Source organism: Monomorium pharaonis, chromosome 9 (assembly GCF_013373865.1).
Source record: "Monomorium pharaonis isolate MP-MQ-018 chromosome 9, ASM1337386v2, whole genome shotgun sequence".
Taxonomy (NCBI): Eukaryota; Metazoa; Arthropoda; class Insecta; order Hymenoptera; family Formicidae; genus Monomorium; species Monomorium pharaonis.
The window spans coordinates 4,516,786-4,541,435 of NC_050475.1; the positions used below are offsets into that span (position 1 = coordinate 4,516,786).

The 24,650-nt window shown below is 35.1% G+C and overlaps 1 protein-coding gene and 1 long non-coding RNA gene across 2 annotated transcripts in view; both read left to right on the forward strand.

The window, feature by feature from the left end:
- The window catches only part of LOC105832044 (zwei Ig domain protein zig-8), a 312,677-nt gene that overhangs the window by 36,138 nt on the left and 251,889 nt on the right, over positions 1-24,650 (forward strand). The gene's annotated exons all lie outside the window — the stretch shown is intronic.
- Positions 1,341-10,990, forward strand: LOC118647223. The gene is made up of 2 exons (XR_004964528.1): positions 1,341-2,225; positions 2,312-10,990. It is a non-coding gene; the product is annotated as an uncharacterized LOC118647223 (long non-coding RNA).

The following is a 24,650-nucleotide window of genomic DNA, read 5'->3' on the forward strand; positions in this document are numbered from 1 at the left end:
TCTTTCTTAATATGGAATGGCAGAAAAAATTAATTACTTTTCCTTTGTTTTTTTCATTTATCCTTCTTGCTACTGTCTTTTGAAATTTTTTACGTTTATTCTGCATTATAATACCCTTCTTTTCCATTCCTTTCCTAGTTTGAAACATTTATATATATTCTTTGGATTTTCTCGGCGCGCATTTATTTCTCAACTGTTACAATAAAGTTGATTTTAATTCAATATACAATAAAGTTAAATAAAGTATTAAAAAGAATTCATAATTTTTCTTATTATTTTTTCCTACCATTTTTATAGCATACCATTATATAATTTCTTTATTTATGCGGAAATATTAGAAAATATAATTATTATTATTAAAGTTACTCAATTACTAAGTAAACGCGTATTTCATATAATCAACTTCACGTTGATTTTACTCTATAGTAACCATTTATTCATATTTAATCTTACATAAGAAAATGTATTCATACTGCATTTCTATTTTGATGTATCTGTCAAAGCTTAAATATAATTTACTACAATTACTTTCTAACATGTCTAGAAAACGAACATCAAAGAAGTCATAACCAGCCATTTCAATGGCGATGATAGATATCGCGAGAAATGCACGTAGCAAAAGCAAAAGCAGTGAGATCGTAATCTGCTTTACTAGCAGCAGCGCAGAAAAGCTCGAGGAAAGATTCGATACGAATGAGTGATCGGGAAACAATTTCCACACGTGCGACGGTACATACATGCGCCTCCGCCATCCGCGGCGATGGTTGCATCGCGTCGCACATTTACCCCAAAATAGCCACTTAAGACGGGCTGACGCCACACGGGAGTAACTCTCGGGTGGTGGTCTTTTTTCGCATCCCTTTACGTGGTCACCGGTGACGTAATCGGTTTACGCTACCTCTCGTTTGAAATACAGAATGATTCAAAAGGAGCCGCCGATTTTTCATATATTATACAAAATTATCAATTACTTATAGATTAAAGTTGACTCTGATCAAAAGAAAAAAATTTTTTTTTGTGAAAACAAAATTGTCATCCTATATCTTTAAATCCTTATATTTTATATTTATTGTTAGAATATTTTAAGAAATCTTTGAGGTATCTTTCATTTATAAACTAAAAAGTTTAACGTGACATATACTTACAATTTTGTGTTTTTAAAATATTTATGGGATTATTTATAACCATAATTAATATATATTTTTTATTAATATTCACAATAATTGACATTATCATAGATATTTATATATATATATATATATATATATATATATATATATAATTTATCTTCTTAGAGCTTTATCTTTGTATGCAGAATCGAAATATAGGTTGATATAAATTTCACTTCTCACGATACCTGAAGGGGAACATCCTTTGGGAGAGCATCCTAAAAACATCCCTTTTGAAACATCGAATTTTTCTTCTGAATCATCCTGTATGCGTCGCACGTCAATTTAATGCATTTCAAAGTCGGTTCCGTGGAAACAGGTTTAAAGCTCGAGATAACGTCTATTCGCAAAGCAGCTTTTGTCTCAACCGTTTAAAAGCAATAGTTGAATATTTGAGTAATCGCTTTTGCTATTATTGATTTTAATTGTACACGAAAAATAGAGAAATAGTGTAACCAAGTTACATCTTATGTTACAGTTATTATCAAAAAAATACACATATCGCAAAAGTTATTTGTAATTTCACGTATAATATAAAAAGAAAGAGAATTAGGTAAACATGTTATTTGGTATTTGCACATTCGGAAGAAAAGTTTATGTAATGCATTTTATCAAAAGACGAGACATATAAATTTATTACGTCACATCCAATTCTTATATAACTTCAATCAGTATAACGTCAGATATTATCTATCATGCCACGCACATGTTAGAGCATCGACAGCGGAACGTATATAAATCTAGAATCATTCGCAGCTGGAAACTTTCGTTCGATAAACGTTATCATGAATAATAGACGTAGGAAACTTATCCAAACTGCATTACCACGGAATGCTATTAGACAAAGTTTGATAGTTACTTCTTCCTGCTAGATTGCCGATTATTGAAGTCATTAGAAGCACGAATCTAAACCAGAAAAATCGTTTATCGCGGGAAAAAGTACAGATTTTACAACTACCAACGCTCAAAAATATAATCTTGTTAGATATTTGGGTGCGCTGTGCGTGCGTGTATATACCAGTAAGAATAACGTGTTTTGTTACGTAATATCTCATAGTAAGTGTCTCTTTCAGTCATCCGTTTATTCCATATTCCGTTACGCAGCGGAAATCGCGCGTGATTTTACAGTCAGATTTGCGTAGGTATCGCGAAACATCGCTAAGGAGTCATCACGACCGTTCTCCAACCAGCTTAACGAGCAAATACACGACATGGCGGAAACGACCCGCATCCTTGTCGCAGCCACGGAAATCTTGACAGATCCTTTTACGGGTGTGTATATCACGTATCCCAGCGGGAACGTGCATCCAGCAGCATTGGTAACGGTAGCAGCACCAACACCAGCATCAGCCAAGCAGCGATGCAGCAGTAGCAAGCTGCTGAGACCAGGTCTGTCAGGCGTGCCATAAAATACGGCGTCGATCGTACGTGTTGCCGCACATGGCGATACGTGACCATCGATTCCGGCTGCGGGGAATCGATACGACGATTCCAACCGTGTCTAACGATCTCTCTCGGCGCGCAGAGGTAGGACACGACTCGACACGGCACCGAAATTCGACAAACGGCTCAATAATTTCGCGGATAGTATCCATCGCCGTAATATCGCCTCATCACCGTGATGCACCGCATTCGGCCGAATATCGCATGATGTACAACGACATTCCAAGGACACATTTTGGACGCACATGGCGCACTCGAGAGATAATTACCAAGGAAGCGCAACGTAATCGCACATGGATCTCAAGACAGATCCCTTGGGCCTATAAGCTAATAATTGCAAGTAATCCCGCCGTGCAATAGAGGGTACTAGTAGAAATAGTGACGGTATCTCCGATACTGACAGTATCGATCGCGCACAGATGAGACGTGTCTTATCATCATTGAAGTAAAATGATGTGCTCTCCTAAAATAGATGCAGCGTAACTGGGTCAAGACTCGATTCTCCAGTTATGCAACAATGCGAACTCTTAGATGTTTAATGAACATGTCAGACAATCAGACAAACATAATGATGCAGCGTAATTAGTAACATCGATAATTTTAGTATAATTGCAGCGGAGATAAATATGTGTTTTTACCTCTTTTTAATCATAAATAATCAGATGTATGTTTTACTTTCTTTTTTTTTTTATAAAAAGCAAAAGTTTACGACATATTTGAAACGTGTTTCTATTAAAACAAATCTATACCACTTAAATAATTTAGAATATTAATAATATGCATATAATAGTATCTAGTAGATTTAATTGTGTTAGACATTTCATAATGACTGAAAAATTTATTGGCTATTGAAATCGAAGATTTATGACGCGGGAGAAAGAATCTTCCGTTCACATGATGCACCTCTTGCGGAACACATAAAAATTGGGCTGTATTGTAACGATGATATATCAATATATCTGTATCTGTATCTGTATCAAAACCGGAAGACGCCGACGGCGACGTTTTCGCAGAAAGAACTCCACGTTAGGGGTTATCATATCCCTCACTTTTCTTCGCGACGTCTATATACGTTTTGTACATTATATGATAGAAATTGCCATCCATCCCTGTTCGCGTACCATTTTATGATCGAAACTATCTCGCTCTTAGCCAATGCTGTCGCACTAACCGCGGCGTTCGTCATCTCTTTTCGATAGTGAATGCAAGCTGCAAGCCAAAGATTTTTACGTTCGTCGATATCACGGACAATCGCAAGAACTGCGAGACCGCTTTGCGGAATCTCGCTGACCAGCGGACATTTCTGAAACGGCTTCTTCCTCGTCGCGTCACCAGCAGGAAATTCAGAAGATAAAATCGGAACGATTGTAAGAGTTCTGGGACATCACGAAATGTCCTGCTTATAAAAGTTTCCGTCTAACAGAAAATAAAAGTCGCTCTAACGATTTTGCAATAATATTTTAAACACAGCGCAAGTATAAACCGTACGATATATAAACCGCGAAATGTATTAAGCAGCCTTTACGTTTTCATTACCGAAATTTATGACGATTAAACCTAGCTTCGCGATAGACGTTTGTAGTTTGTTTGTTTATTTGTGTTATTTACATTGTGCACGCGACGCAAAATGAGTTCGCCAGTTTAAACCGGCGTCAAAAGTCACAATCGCGCCGCAGACACTTCGTCAACCGTTTTCTGAGACTTCCTTGTCGTTTACCTACACCACCTTTGAAATACTTCATTAAGTACTTTGACGCTGCAGTAATTACCTGACCATACTGACTAACGTTCAACTTCCTCATTCCTTCCTACTTCTCACCTACTTTACCCTTTTCTTCGATCTTCTCCTCTTTCGCGCATCGCGACCCACTTTCCCGGAAACATTAGAATTAGCCGTGAAATTAGCATATTCAGAAGTTTCGCAGTTTAACGGATGAGTCCCACAACGCGCCGAGTTGAGCAACCTATTATCAAGCCAAGCGGACGTCTTAAAGCAGCTCGTACAAGCAACGTAACCACGTCGTCATCGTGACTCCCGAGCAAAAATCTCGTCGAGCTAGATGTTGATTGGACGAGTCGAGTCGCGTAAAGTTTGCGAGAGCACGAGAGTAGGTATCCGTTAAACGTTAATACCACGAATATTATCGAGCTCGTAATCAGATGGGACAGACGCAGTGGTAGAGCTCGAGATTAAGCAGACGCCCCATGGTGCAGGCAATCATACCGCGAGCTGATTGTCCAAAAATGGCAATCGCGCGAGGGAATGGAGATACTTCTATTCTAATTTCCATTTTCTTTTTTGCGAATTAAACTTTCACCCCAAGTTAATTACGTTAAATTTTACGTCGGCAAACTTGACTTATTCTTCAAAGTTTTGAGGGTCACAAAATTTAATATCTTGTTATATAAAAGTATAAAATTCGAAACTAAGTTATAATAATAATAATAATAATTTGTAGAGATTGTATAGAAAATCACGCGATCATTACTTAATAAGTTGTTAAACTTAAGTCATTAAAGTTTATTGTTACTTTTAGCACACTCAAGTAGAAGAGTAAATAACCGAAAAGAAAGAAAAAAGAAAATGTATGCAGGTTACAAGAATACTAATTATACAAAATTAAAAACAAAACTGAAAAAGAAGCACGGCAAATTATTAATTATGTTTAAGTCAATTTTGTTAATGTTCTTATACTATGACATGTATATTAACATTTATATTTACATATATTTTCGTTAACAGCAATCGATTAATTGCTGTTACTAAAATCTTAATAATCATCTTCATGTTCATAATAACAAATTAAAAAAAAATCGAAAGATGTAATAACGAGAGCTAAAAACTCAATCAATATTTTATTCTTAAGATATTAATTCTCGATAAATAAGAAAACTAAACACTTTATCGTGTTGGTGAGGTTTCTGCGAAAAAGTTCTTTACTAATAAATGGTTCCAGAAACTATTAAAAGATTCGTAAAAGAAAACTTAAGAAAAAAATATTATTTCGTAAAGAATAAACAAGCCATTCCCGTATATTCGTACATCTGCGATTATGATTCTTTGATATTTCTTCGTTATAATTAAACATCAACGCCGTCAAAAGTAACTTTTCTCTTCTTCGACAGGAAAAAAGTTAGAGCATTATTTACTGAAAGTCTACATTCTGACGGGAACACTTGTGTGACTTCGATTGTCAATCAACCGAGATGAAACGCACTGAAATATTTGTGCTCTGTTCAGAAGTTAATAATCATTTTATCGGCAATTCTTCGAAGTAGCAAAACCTTTTTTACAGTGTATCGATTGCTTTTTTATACATGTTTTCCGTGCTATGCACAAAATTATTGTCATGATGTATATTAAAAATTATTTGCGTGATTACAGAAAATGCTATAAATTAAAAGGAACTTATCTCGACACATTTTATATAAAACATCTGTATTAAGAGGTCCGCAATGGTAATTGTAACTAAAAAGGATTCCACATATAATTATAAGGTGAAGAACTATGAACGGATTCATTTTCTTGAGGCTACTGATCCGAGCTCTTTTGGCGTCAGCTGGACCGACTGACAATGAAAGACCGATCGTCAAAATTGCAATCCACTCTCGACGCTATGATCGAGCGGTGGAAATCGCTGCTTCTTCGCCAAGTACAATTAGCGGTAACTGTCGGCGAGTTAAACTTGTAATTAAACTTCTTCTTTAATCGTCCTATGTGATTGGGGCTGTCAGTCGAAAGCAGATTTCGCCACTCATGAGAACTACGCTCCCGCTGCGATGGGAATTAGTATGCACCCGTTCAACTTTGAATCCGTATCTCATTTTGGAAGATACTAACATCACACAATGGAAACTTTACATAGAGCAGTCAAAGATAATGAACTATGAAATGGAGATGTTAAAAGGACATTTGCTACTTAATGATTTCAATTGTGAATAATTGAAAAAGCATTTTGTAATAAAATCAATTGAAATTTGTGTTAACTGAGTTATTTATAAAATAAAATTTCTTTCTTGGCAAAATCGGAATTTCGCTTTTATAACTGAAGTAATAGAATCGATAATAGAAGAGATCTTAATATAAGGAAAACAATGAAGTTACCTTTAAACTGTGACCAACTGAAAGCTAAAATCTTTTCATTACTACGATCGGAAAACTTTAAGCCCAATTTCAATAGATATTAATTAAGGATATTATTCATGAATGCAATTCACGCGAAGTGTCTAAACTTTCAATAAGAAACGCTATCGAATTAGTTGAATCTTAAAGAGTTATTAACTTCGAGAACTATGCGTGACATTTTACAATAACGTCTCACGTTAGTAAGCTAAATAAAATAATACAGCCGATTGTAAATTATTTCTAATTTATTTCTATAACTATATTTCTCTAACCTAAAAAAATTGGTTTAACATTCGGTGGACATACACGGATCAATCAACGGACGGTGCATACGCGCATTATTTATTCACCTTGTTTGAATTCCGATGTAGACAGATTTTCCCGTAACGATACTTCGAAGCAATCGCTCGCGATCATTTATAATTGAAAAGCAATAGCGCGCACTTCTCTATTGTTGTGAAAGAGTGCACGGAAACGATCGGATTAACTTCCATTTTTACTTTGCTGGTATCTCGATTCTCGATGACAGCACTCTGCCGCTGCTTCAAATCGTCGCTTGTTTTTTGAAAAAAAAAAAAAAAAATCCAGATTTCATGGAAATTCGTGTCACTCTTGTTACGCCGCGGAGATTTCGCGCACATGCCAACTTCATATGAACTATGAAAGTCCAAATTTTTCCGACTTCGTCCTTCGTACTTCAATTTTATCGCACATGCCCTGGGCTACCCAAATTTGTCGCTGCATTCTTCTTAATTCATTTCGCACGATTTTGTATGTTTCTATTACGCTTTTACGTTTCGCGCTTCTAATACGTTTTACATTTTTACGTATCTATGTCGAGATGCTGAATGTATATACTGATTACGGCACAGCTTTTCAGAAACATTTGCCAAGAATAGACCAAGCAGAGCCAATAGGTTCAGGCGTGAAGGAGCAATTGACGATATTGGATCAAGTAGTGAATTAGTTTGTCGAGTTCGAGCGCGGTACATAATTGAGTCTAACTTCGCGGTGAAGTCTGTCAGGAGGCCGAAACTCTGCCTAATGGCAGTATAGACGTCGTATAGCCTTCATGGTGAGTAATGGCTAAATCTATTGCGCCTACATGTCGCTCGACAGTCGCGTCGCGGAGTTGATTGAGTGTTATTAAACTTTGGACTTAAAGAAATATGAGCTGTTAGAGAACATATCGGTAATTTAATATTTAAGCAGCCGTGAAACTCAAGATTAAACGCACGCTTCAGAAGAAATTTATACACTGAGAAAAATGGTTTTATTATAATAATAAAACGGTTCTGGTTGAGCGTATTCTTATTAAACGAAACAGAATTTCTGGTTATCATAACAAGATTTTACAGCTTATAACTACACCGTTTGGTTAACTGTACTATAAGGATTTGATTAAGTTTTTCTTGTTGGATCTACAAAACTTCTTGTTGAATCTACAAAATAATACAAAACTTCTTGTTATATTTACAAAAATAGCGATAATGCTGGCGCCTTCGTTCTCGCAGCGCAAGTCGGTGCATGCCAATCTCGCGCAAACCAACGCGGTATCGATGCGATACTAATATCACGCGGTACCCATAAGGTAGCTTTTATATTTGTTTCGTGTATCTTACAATCGTGTATTTACATTATTCTGTTCAACGGCATGGCGGACGAAAAAATGTCTTCTCTTCTGCGCGAATGGAATTTCGACAGCTATATAGAGATTTTTAGAGGTTAGTAAAATATATGTAAAATATATGCAGTGTACTTTAAACCAAGATATATTGTTATTATTTTAAAAACTCTATCCAAACTCGTTTTTTAACCAAAAAATTGTGTTAACCTAATAAAACAATATAATAAGATTAACAAGAAATTTTTGTAGAGTTTTGTAAACCTAACAAAACGATGTAGTAAGATTAACAAGAAATTCTGGTAGATTCAAACAAAATGGAATTAACCAGAATCCTCTGGTAATTCCAACTACAAAATTTGTATCGTTCATTTTCGAACAAACGGACAGGTTGAATCAACCAAAATTTCTCATAAAACAACAAAACTTTTTTTCCAGTGTACAACATGGATGTAAAAATTAATAGATTAACGGAGAAATTACTTGGATGTATTTTTCTTAACTTCTTAAAAATAAATATTTCTTGAAACGTTAATAACTTAAAAAGAGTAAAATATAGAGTTAACATAAAGAACTGTAATATATTAAACTTTATTAGTAAAAAAGAGCGAAATATTTAGCAATAATTTTACTTAAGATTTTTTGCTTATAACGAAACTGCGCGCGTATTGCAAATTATGTACACGATTGCCATTAACGTTACAAGCACTTATTCCCCATATTTTACTGCTATCCAGTATCCACGTGGAAAAGCAGCCCCGCACCTTCTCGGAGATAAATTTTCAACCGCGCGAGGGAACGCCGTGTCATAGTATAAAACGACGCCGGTTCGAACGGCGTTATCCTTTCAAAAACTACGACGTCCTCGTTACCTTCCCATCAGTCTGATCGTAAAATGAGATCCGCTTCGGTACCATTTTTCCTGAGAACGCCGTCATTCGACTGCCCATTGTGCCAAGACTGCGGGCACGATCGAGAATCTCCCAAACGTCATCTCGAATCCCGAAACGCGCGACAGCCCTACGAGCGCGGCGGCCGAGACCTGAGTTTTCTCACGTACGTGACGACATTCTGGGACATTTCGTGGTAATTTCATTGGCCGAGGTACGAGGGTCGGGTGGCTGTTGCCGAGTTCGCGAGCGCATCGTCTCCTTTAATATTTTCTGCTTTTTGTGCAGACAGTTATTTGACTCTCCGTCCCTCGTCTCTTCTTTTTTTTTTTTTTACTAGCTATACAGCTCATTACATTGTCGGGACGCGTAGCCGCTAGCGAGCAAACTCTTTCACAACTTCACAGCTAATTCTTTCGCGCGATATGTGAATACATGTGAAATTCGACGAAATTAAAGAGGAAATTTGCGTAGAAAATTACACGTATAAATTATATATACAACTACATCCTCAATTTATATTTAAACAAAACAACCGTACAAATAAAATAAATGTATCAAATATTAAAATTACGGTTTGTGTAAATAAGTCTACTGTATTAAAAAAAACCGTAATTTTTACATTTATATACTATACGTGATGTGTAGGTTATACGTACATACTGTATGTATTATATGGTATAAAATATTGATCGAGAGTGGAACCAGTCTACCTGCTCTTATACTGCTTTTCCAAGCTGTAGTCGCGGCGGCTTCCACGAAATTCGAAAGTCGATATATCGAAGTAGTAACAAGCGACTCCCTCGTGACATAGACCGGTGCCTCCACGGACATCTTCCCACGTCCGCTCTCCCTTTCTCCTCTTCCCTCCCAATTTCCGTGGTCCCGTGGACCTCGCTAGGGATATCTTCCAGCAATAAAAGTGCGACGGACTAACTTGTGTGTTCGTCTTAAAAGTACGGTCGCACCGTCGGAGGATTTTATGGGGCGGTGAGGGTCAGCGGGATGGGTGACGAGGGTTAGTACTTTCGTCGGGGGCGGTGCCCCTTTAAACACGACGGGAAATCTTGTTTCGCGCAATGCCACGAAGATTTGCGGCTACGAAAGACGGTAAGGGAGAAAGAGAGGAAAAGGGGGGGAGAGAGAGAGAGAGGGAGAGAGAGAGAGAGAGAGAGAGAGAGAGAGAGAGAGAGAGAGAGAGGGGGGGGAAGGACTGTGCTCCGGAAAATTATGGTGACCGCGGGAAACGAACACGCGCGATTTATGTTGAACATTCGCCGCGCCGCGCGTCTCTGTTGCCCGCTGATTACTCGCGGAAGGAACGAGACAGAAAGAGACTCGGCGAATTGGAAGAGAAATTATAATGTGGATACACGCTTTCTATGCAACCTTGTTACACAGAATGTTCCGTCGAATGAGAAACTCGTCAGGAGCAATGTTGCATTATATTCCCACGAGTAGAATACAGCAGAAACAAAGTTTATAGTTTCACTTTTTATTCGTATTATATATTTCTGTTCACACCACGATTCGTAAATTAATTTAAACAGAATGTTTACTCAAATTTTGTAAAAGTATTTCCTAAGCATTCCTGAATTATATTCAAAATTCTAGGTAAAATTAAAAAATGTGTTAATGTAGCTTTCAATAAATTTATTTTATCACATCTTTTAGTGTTTTCCTTAATCACATACAATCAGAAAGGAAAGCTACTTTAAATATTAAATTTATAGAAAAATACTAAAAAAAAATATGACCTAATTACGGCGATCTATTCGCAATACAAAAAAGATCTAGCTCATTAAAAGTGCAGAATTTGAAAGGTGATAAACGCCTCTTTAAATAATGTATTGCCACTAACTTGTTTAATTGACAATCTGAGACAACAAACTCATGCATAAATATTCGAGCATATTACTTGCAAATAGAAAACTATGCATTAAAGAAATTCAACTGTACTGTAAAACTAAATTAATTAGCAGCAGTCAATAGTAGTAAATGAGAAAAGATTATTTTACTTTTTATCGTTACATCATGCAAATATTCACATACACATCATGTTCTGCAAATTACTGTTACACAGTGCGTCGATATACTGATAAAAAATTCAATCTACCTGTCACTTCGCTGAGTTTTACGTGCGACAAGGAGTCGTTCTAGAAACAGAGAACGTTCTCTCAGCACCATGGAAAAAAGTCCATCGGTATTTGCTTTCACTCGCTGTAGAAATCTTGTTTACCTCGTGTCGCACGATACACGTGCAGCCGGTGACTTGTTTTGTCGGATGTAACAATTTTCCTTGTTCAAACAGATGCGAAAGCCGTCCCGTTCTGCCATATCACTCGTCCATGACGTTTCAGTTATTAAATATACTAGCGAGTTACGTGATCGACGTTTTTCATGTTACACTGACATTCACCATTACAGCAAAAGGCCAAATAAAAACAGGACGAGAATAAAGATTTCATTAACTACTTATAGTTCAGTAGACGCATTTGTGTTCATTCGCACAAAGCGAATATAAAGTCGATTCAAATTAGTTAATTATAAAAAATATAACAAAAATAATGTACGTAATATCCCATTAAAATAAACTGTATACGAACAAATTTTATTTACGTATTCTGCTCATGTAGAAATGTAATTAATAATAATAAAATAATCCAAGATAAAAAATACAGAATGTTTTTATGTAACTCGATCATTTAGAATCTCTGTTGTTTTTAATATAAGAGAAATCCCAAAAGGGAAAGTTATTCGTTTCGAATATACAAGTGTAATAACACAAACAAATATATAGGTAGCATTTTTAATGCTTATTATGAAATTTCAGGATTAAATTTTTTTAATGGAATAATATATATCTTTTTACGTAAAAAATTTACATTTAAATGTAATTTTATTAAATTTAAAGTTATCTTAAAGTTAACGTATCTATATATATGGCTAATTTGTTTTTAAATTACATTATCACATTAATGAAAATATAATACTATCTCATTAAAAAATATGGATGCTTTTTAAATGATAAAGACACAGAAAACATCCTACCTAGTAAACAGAATAAGAATTGTAGTTTCTGATAGCATTAAAATTTTCCAAAAACAATTTTAAGACGTACTTGATACGATCAAGTTCTATTTCAATTTTCTCAAGAATCACATAAAAATTATAATAATCATATCGATTTCATAAATAGTGAGAAATTGCTCCCATCGACACATGTCAGTCAGTTTGGTACACATCGAAATAAAACAGAAGTACTTTTACAAAAATATGCCATTTTCCAAGTAAACACAAAACTTCTAATTCAACGGGTAGTTAGAGTACGGAAATGACAGTATCCATTGGGACTTGAAAGTAATTCAATCGCGGACAACCCACCCCGTAATGTTGTTTCTGCACGTTTCTTTGAACTGTCCGCTCGGAGGACTTTCAGAAACTAATTAGTAAACGGCGAGTCAAAACGATCGTTTAACTTTGTAACAACGTGAAACCAGCGAATCTTGCAATTAACCGCCACTGCTTCTCGTTTCTTGAATAAAATTTACTATGATGAAGAATTTCGTAGTTCAACTTTAAAATGCTCTCATTGTGTATAAAGTATCCGTATTAAATTACATTATCATTATAAACGATTAAATAAATGACACACAAATTTTCTCATGTAGATAGATTTTCAGACAAAGCTTTTTGTAACATTGTGTAAAATATTATATGTCTCACTATAATATGATATTATTGCATTCACTATGTTATACTTTTAAATTTTAAAATATAATTTGTGAGCGCAATAGAACAATGTTAAATCTTTTAATATTTTAATTTGAATATTTCTCTTTATGATCGTTAAAACATAATGGATTAGATATTAAATATCTAAAGCAATTTTTCAATCGTATATCGTATATTGTACATAATATCTATTTTCATTTTACGTTAAAATTCAGATCATTTATAAAATAACATTATAAAATAAAATTCAACGCTAAAACAAAATGAAGTATGTAAGAATACGACTCAATATTTAATATTAATATGTGTGTGTGTGTGTGTGTGTGTGTGTGTGTGTGTGTGTGTGTGTGCGTGCGTGCGTGCGTGCGTGTGTGTGTGTGTGTGGTAGAAATCTTACAATTACGTATATTAATTAACGTTATATTCTCATGCACATAATTTATTCTGTTCTATAATTTTTTTTGCATTATATATTTAGAAACATATAGATTATAGAGCTGATTTTTTGAAAAAACTAAAGCTTGCAAATATATTCATATAATGAAAATTGTAAAAAGGACTTAACAATTGAAGCATATCTTGAAATAAATTTGTCAAAATTTAAAAGTTAATAATGAAATGTTTGCACACTAATGGTAATGTGATTGTACTCGTCATGTAATTTACGCGGCTTATAACAAATATATTATTATTAAGCAGAATTTCAAATTTGCACTTGCTGGAACGACATTATTTCTACGCATAGAGTTGTATAAATTCAATCAACGGTATTAATCAATAACGCGATAATGTGTGAATATACGGTTTATGAAACAGTAATGTAATATTAATTAAGGTATTACAACTTAGTTTAATTTTCTTCTTTAAAATTTGAAAACATGCACATGCACAATTAAATAAAAATAAAATTATATTAATCATATAAATACAACTTATAAGCATAATTATATATAACAAATAAAAAAAATTATAAATCCAAAAAATAATTGTGATAATATACGTATTGTATTATGTATATAAAATAATAACAATAATAACAAAAAACTAATTCCATAAATAAAATGATAAATTGTTCATTATTGCCTCGCTGTTGCTCGGTATCTTTCAGGCATTCTCCTCTCGTATTCTTTTGTTGCACAATTTATTCGCGAAAATACGGTTAATTACGTTCGTATGATACGTCCGATGCTAATCGCACGTGTTCATTTATTATTAATAAACTGCCGATGTATTATATCGTTGCAATCTGATTATCTGTGTATCACTCAAAATTACACAAAAAGAATAATACGGAAATTACGTTAAAATTTCTGAAAAATATAAACATAATTTTTAAATTTTAAATTTTAAACATAACGTGTAAAGATAAACTATAGGTCAAATAATAAAGATAATATTATCACTCTAGATACTATAATAAAACTACCTACACGTTTATCCATAAGTTTCGATTCCTTCAAACAAATAACTGTTACGCGAAGTATATGCTTAGATAATAATTATCTATAATTATGAGACACGATAATAATCACGAATCACTAAGCGTAAATAACAAGAGTTACACAATAAACATAAATTGATAATTCAGTTTTCAGAATAATCACGTATTCATCTACTAGCCGCGACGACGGGTTCCGAAGATTAATGTGTTATAGTTGTCATCCGTCCTTTTTTCCTCAGACACTGTTTTCATTTTAGAGCTCCTTTTTCCAGGACAATTAAAGAGGAAGAGAATATTTCGAAGGCGTCCGAGATAATTAATAGTCTCAATTAATTTTAAAGTGTAATTGTTTTTTACTAATTTGATGTGCAATTGCAAAGAAAAAACTAGTGTAAATATTTTTTTAAGTAAATCTTTTAATGTTTTATTTATTTTATTTTGTATTTATTAATTACCAATCCACATACATTTTTGTATACGTTTCAGATTGCAAGCAAAATGTTCAGTTTTCAGTCTGTAAGTTTTAGCTTTAAAAATTTTATGGTAACTCTATACGGAACGTCTCACACAGATGGAATAACAACAAAACGATTTCGAAAACACAGCGCGTCGTATGCCATAGAAAAACAGATGGCAAATGTAAAAAAAGATTAAAAATAGTTATTTATATAGAATTCAGTAAATAAAACATTGTTTCATTCAATGTGAATTGTTAAATGTTTCATTATCTGCTTTGTTTTTATTTCGTTTACAGTTACAAATAGAAATATATTGAATATAAGATAACGTATTAAACAGTTGCAATACAAATTGCATGGTAAATTCATGTAGTTTAAATGAAAAATTAACATTTCACTAGATAAACTCAAACTTTAAATACTAATTAGTCTTTTAATTAATAAAATGGCAATTAATAATGTTACATACTATTATTCATACTGTTAATCTAAAATTAATTAAATGAAAAATTTGTTCGGTGGTCAATTATTAAGTATAAAACGCCTTGTGTAAAAACTGAAAAGCCACGACGCATATGCGCATATAGAAGAGAACATTTGCTTTCAGCATTTGAGCGTGTCATCAACCCTGCATTTTTCAGCATTCAGGCGTATTACAGATATATGTATCTAGTCCCAAGATGGTGGTCAAATTTCCTTGCAACATTACTTATGGTTAGGAGATCAAAATCCTGCGAAAGGATTCTTCTCTGGTGTTACCTTTATTTATGAAAAGAATTCGATCGCACATATGTACATATGCAGCTTTCATACAATATTTTTCCACTTCTACACAAAAGATTAATCGATATTTAATCATATGTAAAAAATGAAAATTTTAACAAGTTATAATTCATTAAACATTAATGTAATCTAACATAAAAGTAAGATACAAGATTTTTATCTTTAATAATTTTATATTATTGTATATAATTCTACTTTTTATATTATTATTTATTAGTGTATTATTGCACTATAAGAGATATTATATTCTTACGTTATAAACTCGTTCGTTCTTATCGATCGACAGATAAAATTTATATACATTCGTAATTAATCTTGATTCTTCTAGCATTGCAAATAATTTTTTAACTTGATAAAACGAAGCCATATGCGTGAGTGCTGTCAGAGACACGCACATTCTATGATTAAAAGGTCTGGAAAAGGACTGAATTCGATCCGCCCGAGGCTACTCTATAAGCGCGCGACGCGTTTGCTACATGCGAGAGGGCTGCACAATTTTACATTGTCCCTGCACTCGTTCTACGTTCCACAAATTTTTCATTGGCCTTCGAACGTCCCTCCGATTACGAAAAGTATCGAATACAAGAATAGAAGCGTTTTTTTTTATCTGTATGAGATAGGTTTTAAAAAAAAGAAAAAGAGAAAATAATATCGTGAACAAAATTGGATTAAATTACTTAATGCCCTTACGTGTGATGCGTTATTTGAAGCGGAGAATAATCCGCACTCTATCAATCGAATCGAGATTATACTATAATAAAATTTATTTTAAATCACCGGATGGTTAAAAATTTAACAAAGATATAACGCGCTGCATAATCATACGATTGTTTCTCATATCTTTTACATTATTTTTAAATTAGATCGATGTAATAATGCATTTCTTATTTCAAGAAATGATATATTTCTTATTCATAATTTGCTAAAATCTTCCATTTGAAGAGAATATATCGATTTGTAATTACTTCATTCACTATTTCAATGCACGTTCATAAATTTTTTGCTTTTTACGAGATAATTGCGTCGTGTGAACGTATATTTTAACAGCTCTATTTACCTGTTCGTATCTCATTAATATTTCGATAATCACCGGATGGTTTATAAAACGAAAAAGTGGCAGATTTTGAAAGGGATTTTGCATATTTTATAACAAAATGCTTGCAGTGGATTCTTAATTATTCAAATTGGACGAGCGTGGTGTATAATACTCCGCCGAGCAAGTTTTTAATTTGATCGAAAAATAACACATCTATCATTATTAATCATCTGTAAATTAATTAATGCATGCGCAATTTCATGTATAAGGACTGTTTTTCCCGTAATTTCTCAAATTCCTTGACGTTAATGTTTTTACATTATGCTTTATATATATGTATTACACGTTTTTATATCGTTCACATGTGGACGAGAAAATATGCTACGTTAATTTATAACTTTAAAGCATGTGATGTCGTATATTTCTGCAAAATTTTTATCATGCGATTGTTGTCACAAAACACTATAAATTATGATATACTGATGGAAAAGATTCGTTTTGAATTCTAGATCTATAAATATAATGTATATATAAAATGTTCTAAAATTCGCAATTCAAAATGTAGCAAAAAAGTGCTCGAAAAATTAAACAAAATTATTTGTAGTCGTAGATTTTTATTTCAAATATGTCTAGACGATCGTCTGTCAAACAGTAGTAGTATGAGTGACTTACGAACATGCGACTGCTAAACACGATTTGCGATACCGACCAGCTTTCAATCTTATATTTAAAAAACTATTATTTTAATAAAAATTTTCAAATAGCAATCTTAATTTGTCAAGAACTTTCTTGCTGTAATATTTTAATTCGCTTTCTTACTACAGTATTTTAATCGAATATCCTATATACGTAAAAAAATCCAATTTTTTGCAACAGAAAGGTATTTAATATTGTATGATTCATTTTTATGTCCAGCACAATCATAATCTCGGAGTGGCGCATTAAAGATTTCTCTTTGCTCTCGTAACGATCTCTATTAGATTTTCTCAGGACGACTTCGTTTTTATGCTCATTCCGATCCTTGTGCAATGCGTTATCATGACGATGCTCCGCTCCGTAGCCGCGCAAAATTACAGGAAAAAGAGATACGGAGCGAAACGCTCATTTCGTTAAAAGGCTGCGTCCGCATCTTGAGCTCTTCTTGTTCTTAATGGGTCACTCGATCCGCCTAGTGGAACGGAGCTCTGGGGTAAGAACCGCTTCGCAAACCGGCCTGTAACAAAGTGCTTGCTCTCGTCCGGATCGCGACGTGCATCCCGATTTCGTGTCATCCGCGATGCATCCCCGGGCTTTCCGCACCTCGGTCGACCCCGCATCGTGCTCGACACGTATCTGCGATGAGTGCTTTTCACGAAAGCTACTATGCACAAAGACCATACTCGTGTCGAGGCAATTAAGGCTACCCGAACTGCGATACGTAGTATAATAGAATTTGTATAAATTTACAAATAAATCTCTAGTGCAAAATTTTTTTTATTTTTTATTATTATTTTAAAAAATACCACGATTTTCAAAAGAATATTTATAGGTATCGATGCATTTTTATAAAAATAGTTTTTAAATTATTGAAATAATTCGTACTCGTGGAAAAAACAACACACAAGCGTTTCTCTGTATACAAGAGATAAGGCTTACCATAATAATGATTAAAAATAATAATATAATAGGAATAATATTGCTTATGTTAATCTTTAGAAGTCGAGTAAATTTGTTACAATAATATCGATTGCTTTTTTTTTTCTCAAACTAATTATTCTTTTTTGGTGCTGACGTATAGATGAAGTGGCGGTACGAAACTTTTTCCAACACGTTAAGATCTCTAAACGTGGAATACAAAGCCGGTACTCGCGCGAGTAATTAAAAAACTTACCGCGCATCGAAACAAGAGAAAGTTTGGACGGCCGAATCACCTAAATCATCAACGTTCCATAAAGGCGAACGTAAAGAATAAACCTTTCAGAAAGGGGGCATTATCTTTTATTTCACTGGTATCCTGTATCCAGTCCTTAACCATTTTTTATCTTTCGCTATCTTTTTCAATGGCGCATGAAAAACGACCTGAGTCTTCGCGAATCGCATAGAGATGAATGGGTTAAGCCATCTTTCGAAGGGTAACTCCGGAACTTTCGTTCAATAAAGATTACTAAAGTTTTATTATTAACATCGTGCAATTCGGATATCACAAAAGCGCCGTTTTACGGCCGTTGCACCGTTGCGCGCATCTTTGAGGGAACAAAAGATGTTTTTCGCGCACTCATTACGAAGTTGGAGATGACTTCCCAGATTTATGAACCTGCTCTCGCTTCTGTTATATGGCCCGCATATCATGATCAGCGTATTCATTCGAATGCTTTTGCTACTCATATTCTTCTTAAGAAAATGTACAAATTGCCTCACAACTATGTTACTGATATTCATCTTTCTTTAATGAATTATTATCAATCTTCTTAAATAATTTGGATTTGGAGAAAAAAAAATAAATTTTCTCAAGATACGTCAAGATAACTTTCAAGAATTCATTCTAGTCCAACTTTAATGTAACAAGTAACATTTTTACGATGTGCATTTTCGAGAATTTTCGGATTCTCGCTAACCGGGAAAGACGCTAAGGATTACGATGAATAAAATCAAGCTAAGTGCTCCGATTACAAAGTCGATTTCTAGAGGGCTTCTCTCGAACTTCGGCACAGAAGAGGATAAGCCAGGGAAGGAAAGATCCAGGTCGCGGGATTGGCAGATCGATGGCGAGTCTGCGAACATCGTGTTTGCTTTTCGATCTACCCTCTCTCTGCTAACCTCACGAATCGAACAGGAGGGAGAGTTTTCCTCCTCCAAAGCGTGCAACGTACTTCTCCAAAAGGTGTCGTAGAGCTCGGCTCCCCGAGTCATCGGAGATGAATAGTCTCACGAATAGCTCTCGAGATTTTCCGAAGCGGTCAGGTGACAAGTGCCGCGTATGGGTATCCGATTAATCCCACCGATATATCCGCGGCAGCGTTTTCTCCCCGGACGCGTTCGTTCGACCGACGACGCGGACAAAGCTCGGCGACTCGCCGAGGTGCCGGCCCTGCGATTTGTCAGACCCGGGATCGTTTCGCTCTCTCGGCGAGGCGAGGGAAAGAAACGACGTACGACGGAGCTCGCGATGTCGTCCGTAACGGTGGACGTCGTTTCGGGTTCCGCTTCGGGTTTCCCCAAGAGAAGGATCATAGAAAGAAACGAGCGCGCTTTGTTACGAGCAACGTAACATTTTGCAGATTTTCATCGTTGTTTCCTGTGTGTTTCTATGTGCTTCCGATTTGTAGACAGTCATGTTTATTAGATAAATAGAATAATCCTTTGCGATTAAATATATAATGCTGAATATATTGTAGATTATTTATTTTAAAATTTATCAATCCTGCATCCCTATTTCACATTAATAATACTTTTTTTGTCGTTTCTATCAGTTAAACTATTTCTATTTAATTATCTAAATTCTACGTTAACATAAAACAGAGACATGATTGATGAATTTTAATAAAGAGAATCTATAATATATATATACACAGGGTGTCCCAAAATATGTGGATCAACGCTTGTAAAAAGGTAGAAGGGATCGAGATAAAAGTCCAATATTGTCTTGGGTTAGGTCCACCAATAATCGAGGTATTAATTTTTCAAATTATGCAAATGAGAGCGCGCCGAGGAAAGAGCTCGATCCGCTCGAGCCATAACACGGAAGAAAAAAATCTATCGTAAATATATGATAAACTTTCATTAATTTACTGTTCACAATTACGATAAACTAATTAGATTATTTGCAGATTCCATATCTCGATTATTGGTGGACCTAGTTCAAGACGATATTGGATTTTATATTCATCTCGAGCCCTTCTACCTTTTTACAAGTGTTAACCCACATATTTTAGGACACCCTCTGTGTTTTTTTTTATATTATCTCAGAACTTAAACAATTTGTAGGAGGAAGGCAAAAGCAGATATGTTCAAGGTATTAATTATTTTCTACAATCAATTATGATAATAATATTCTCAGCTCGTGAGAAGGAAACATGAACGGAATATCGCGAACCGGAAGTCATGCTGTATCAAGCATATAATTTCCCATAATATAGCACGGTGATGATTTATCTCCTTGCACGGACGGATTTCCTCGGTTTTTCGCCGCATACTAAAGCGCCCAAAATTAATTTGGTTCGCGGCTATAGCGCTTTTCCTCGCCACCGTTGTTACGCCGGGGAGCAGTTTGTAGTACCGGACAAAAAGGGTCGGTCGGTTAGCCAGCGAGATTACCGGTAATCTTTATTTATAGGCGGCGTATTAGGGAGTCGCGCGCGGGCGCGCTAATTTCTTTAATTACGACGAGTGTAGGTCGGACGAGTCGAACGTGTAATCCGATGCTGCCAAAATCGCATCGATTACTCAACGATTACTTATAATTACAGAGATTTGAATCTCGCTACAGTAAATAAAGAATATATGAATGTTCAAACTCTGCATAATGAAAGATTTTGCACGACAAATCGTGTGATAATCCGCAATATATAATATAACTTGCGGTACATGTATGTTTTCAGATCGAACGAACAGTTCGTATTATCACCTGCGTTGCAAGGCAGATAAGTCGGCATATGATTTTTGTCATAATAAAGTTTTCCGTTATTAACCGCAAGCGACATTATAGAAAATCGATGCGCAATACGTCCCGACACATTCGAACCCATTTATTGGAAAACAGACAACAATGTGTTCACATCACACGTGTTAACATCAAATCACCGGTCTCATTCCCAGAGGTTCTATTTCCTGCTCGGAAACAATCACGTCGCGCCGTCGCCGTCGTCATCGTTACCTCTTTCCTACAATTCCACAGCCACGTGTATCGATACCCCGTTTGGTCCTCTTTTCCGTTTTCCATCGCGTAATAGGGGAGAATCATGTGTCACCGGTCCTTACACATGCTCCATCTGTGCGCGCAGCTTCCGAGCCCGCATCCAGAACGGTTCACGTCAAAACCAGGGACTTACCCGCGTACATATTCCATTATACAATGGAAAAACAAGCAACGGGCTTCTGCACGTGACGTGGTAAAATGGGATTTATTAACTTCCGCGTAATCTTCTTCTCTGAAAGCGTATATCAATATGTATGAAACGCTGGCCGGCCAGCCGGTCAACAGACTATCGAGGAACAAGTAAAACTTATATCGCGACAAAATATTTTCGCATCAGAGCATTTATAAATATTGTCGAGCGTCAATTTATTTATATCTTTAAAGAATGTTTCACGACAGCTTGTTTACGATGTACGAAACAAAATAGTTAAAAATAACGATGTGTTGTTAAAATTAAGGATTATAAATCAATATGCAAAATAAATATTGAGATTTCTAAATGCCCGCAATATTTCTTCAGCGGTAAATTTTTATTTTTTAAGTATTAAATGGCAAATAAAAATATAGCAATCCATTCGTATTTCAATAACATCACGATATAATGGCACTTTTATATACGAACGCGCTTTCTGTGTTAAACGCTCCATTTAATTTCGACGGGTGATTTTTTTTGCCTAGTTGGATTTATCGCAGGGAAAATAATTCGCCGAGATTATATGCCATCATCATCATCCATCATTTCTGACAGCTTTCTGATCTGACTTTATTTCGCAGTTCCAATACGACATTTCGATTCCGCACGCTGCCTCGACATGTGACATATATATAACCCTTACCCACTGCATTTTTAAAAATTCCATCCGTGCTAAAATTGCGACCGAAGGGTGTACATGAATTAATTATGCGCTGCTCGATAGCAACACCGTTGTCCCATAAATGAAATGCAACGAAGACCAAATTTAATGAAATCATGTTGTATAGCTCAATCGATTGTTTCAATATCGATCATACCGCTTTGTTCTAGATATAGAACGCTTACATTAAACTTCGAGAGCGTATACCCTAATAAATTTGGATCTTCGCCCTCGGGAGATTTTATTGGACATCCTGCACCACAATGTTATTTTTAATTTTCAGCTATAAATATTTTAGCAGCTAAGCTCCAAATTAAAATGTTATCATAGCAAAATCCAGCTCGAGATTCACCGAGTAATAATAAATCTTCTGTAATGTACTGGCTCTTGCTTTTTTCCTGTATTAAAACATGCTATATTTTTTACAGAAATTCTAAAAAATAATGATTATAAATAAACTAAAAACGTATAAAAGCACTTTATCCTCATTGTTAAAATTATAAATGTGTAACGTTACCATAATATCAATATAGTGTAATAATTTTTATCGTAAATTATAATATTGGTACATCAGCCAAAACAGGTACATGATAATGAATCGACGAGATAGCGTTAGCTCGCGTGAAGGAAACCAGTGTAGAACGTGGGAGAGGCCGCGTGTTCGCATGATCATCCCTGCCAATCGACGCGAATGGTCGAGCTAATCGCGCGCTGCAAATGAGCTGTGTTTAGTTTTCCGGCCTGATTACGTGTCAGTCTCGGCAGTGATAACGTTTATATAGATGCCTCCCTTCGTACGTCCCTTCGTGCCGCACCGTGAGTGCGCGAAATGGTGTGGATTCTGGGGATTTCCTGCGCGTGTCGTCGCTAAATTCAGCCGTGAAATTGCCGCGCAACCTTTAGTCTCGTTACCAAGCTGTCACAGACAAATCTTGCAATTTAGGTCAACGTGGTCAAATTCGGGTCGCCCTCTACTTAAAGCCGATTTCACCGCAGCCGATCCCAGCTGATAGATATTTTATATGCGGATTATTCTTGCGTAACGCCGCGATCCAATTCCTGCGAATGCTTTGCAAACTGCGGTTCCTTCAATGTATGAATATATATCACACCCGTTGTTCTGCTTCATATTTTCAAATTTAATCGCGAACAAAAAATCAACATCGATATTACGCGAAATTCAAAAACTACATGTATCAGGGAATTCGGGAATATCTCGTTTTTAAATAGATTTATATATCATGTGGTTCCTATTAAATTCGTATATATCAATTTTACTGGGTTACGTTAAAATGTGAAGCAAAAAGTGCAATTTAATTACCATTGTGAATTTTTTGAAAAGTCCCAGAGCTATTCTAATAAAGCTAATATTTTCTTTTATGCTGGCCGTTATTATTTACCTTGACAGTGCAAACTTCTAAGAAAAATAATTTAATTTGTAAAAGAATTTTCAAAAATAAAAATAATTTTAAACAGAGAATCGAAATATTGATAACATCTGACGTTCGATTTGTTGTGTCTCGAGCAGAGAATATCGAGAAAAAGAAATAACAGAAAGAAAGTGCATAATAAAAGTCTACGTGTGTTCCAACACGAAGATACATGCTACTTCGTATTGATCACATTCGGAGCTGAGTCTGGTACACGTAACTGCACTTTCCGCGCAAGAACCGTTTACCATTTTGCCGAGTACTTCAATCAGATTTACAAATATCGACGTGACAACATCCCCCAAAGCTCTAATAAACACTTTCATGTCTGTGATATTGCCGATGAAAATCCCAACTTGATTTGTCCGTCTCTCTTCACTCTCGTATTGGTCCGTCGACGATTCTCGAATTGCGCGTAGCGTAATGAAAATCCGATTAACTCTCGCACAATTATTCCTCTCGATGCAATTATAAGCGATCCCATTTTACTATCTGCGATACGATGAGATATATTCTTTGAATTCGCGATATTTATACATGTACTCATTTACTTCAGAAATTTCACCGCATAATTTCGCGTTATAATTTTGCGCGATATATCATTTTAATACCAATGACATAATGATGCGTGCTAATGAAATAAATCGTAGTTAATCGGTAACGTCATATATAACAGAAATACGCGTATAACCGAAGCAGGTTAATTACTACAGTGCCAAATAAATTGCAAAACAAATTAATTTAGAGGAATGTGGAACAACTGCGTA